Raw genomic sequence first — 2,089 nt, forward strand, 5'->3', positions numbered from 1 at the left:
CCGTATATCGGTGCTACACTGTCTCGAGGGTTCCATAACCCTCTACGACACACTAACACAACACTCTAACCTGGGCCCTGGTGACTTCGTGTTCCTCCTCTCAATCGGCAATATCCTATCTCCCTACCACAAAAGCCAGAAGAAGGAACTTTCAACCGACCGCGGCCCACAGTCCTTTGGGTCACCGCACGACAGCCCACAGTTCTTCGGGTCACTGCCACATTACACCGTCGTGTAATCACTCAGCCATAGGCCATGACCCCGTCTATCTGAGTCTTCTCGATCCAGCGAATAAGGGGTTTCCTTGAACCCGCTGGGTACGAGGCCAAGGAAACACTAATCACCCCTACACAAGCCTAGTATGGGCGGGTTACGCACATACTGTCGACAACACTCACACAACACAAACTCAATCTAGAACATAACTTAAAGATAAAGTTCTACACACTCGACTCTACAACACAAACCAATAGTACCAGTAGTCCGGCCTATATGGCCTAAGACCCTTAGTACTAAGTACTAACCTACAATATCAATACTAAACCATTCAATCAAACCGTTACCCAGATAGTCCAGCCTCCCGCTGAGAAACTATCTTTAAAGATGACGGGAACCTGCACTCAACCATATCAACACGCAAGAATGGAAAACATGATGCATCCTAGTCCTAGTCAGGTTATTATCTTAGTCTTAATTCCTTTTCATCTCAGCTAGCCCGTGCTAAACTGAGTCCGGTTCCATAAATAACCCTAAGGACTCTATCATGCAACAGCGTGAGCATTCTACTCTATATGCGATTTGATCTTCCCTAAGTTCCAAGTGGAACTAACAAAACTACCCTAAATTCAAAGTGGAATTCAAACAAGACCAACTCACAGTGTTCTAGGCAAGAAGCAGCTGGTTGATCAGAGAGGACTTGGCCAAAACCCAAGGGACGCCTTGACTGGACTGGACTGGACTGACCTCGACTTGGACATACCCTCGGCTTGATCATGAAGATACTAACAGGTCTGGACGGACTGATCTGGACTCGGACATAACCTCCTCTAGCTTCTGGACAGTTCTTCGGCCTTCCCGGCAGAATATCGAGAAGAACTTCGACTGATCTGAACCCGTGGATCTGAACTAACTCCGGACAGCACCTCCACTTGACCATCACAGAATATTACTGGCATGGATGGATTGATATGGACAGAGCTTCCGCGTCACAATTGTAGATAATCATCGATTGGACGGAACTGGCCTTCTCGGTGGAGTATCGGTCTTCAGAATCGACCATACTCTACATCAACCACTTTCGTTCTTTCTATCTCTCTAGGAACGTTGACTTGATTCCCATCTGAGCTGATCTTCATTTGATTGACCTTCAGTTGGACAGAAACTTCCCATGGCGATGACTCAAAATCAGTAGAGAACTGATCTCGAAAACTCTCTAAAACTCTCAAAATAGCTCCGAATCACTTGCTTTCTTTTTCTACTTTTCTCTCACGTTTTTAACTGGCTTTGGACAGGTATGGATGTTCTCAAATGAGCTGGGGTCGTGGGTTATTTATAGAAGACAGCAGCCAATCAGATTCAGGTTGGTGACCGCCCATGTGTCGCTTCGCATGGCTCCGGACGCATGCACGGCGGCACCTCGTGCTCCACATGGCTGGCTGCATGTCCAGGACACATGCAGGACGCCACCACTCCTCTCAGATGTCAGGTTGCATGACTGGAACTCATGCAAGGCGCCACAGCATCACACACATGTCGATCATCATGCTTCGGTTGCATGCGTCGCGACATCTCGTGCTTGGCCGCTCCACCTCGTGCTTCTATGTGTCAGGGTGCATGGTCTGCTTCCATGCACGGTGACACCTCGAGATTCTGTCGACACTCAGCTTGCTGGACAGTTGATACCACGTTCTGAACCCATGCAAAGAGCCACCTCGAGCTACTCGGTCGATTTGCGCGATTTTGGCCCTTCTGGTGAATTTTCATCCCGTGATCAATCCCGAATATTTTTCCGCTCCTGTTCTGTTGAGCTGAATATTTTTAATAAACTCCAATCTGAACTCTGACCTTGGCAGTAAATATTTCCCGATCC

This window comes from Brassica napus, unplaced genomic scaffold, assembly GCF_020379485.1.
Source record: "Brassica napus cultivar Da-Ae unplaced genomic scaffold, Da-Ae ScsIHWf_1087;HRSCAF=1551, whole genome shotgun sequence".
Classification (NCBI taxonomy): Eukaryota; Viridiplantae; Streptophyta; class Magnoliopsida; order Brassicales; family Brassicaceae; genus Brassica; species Brassica napus.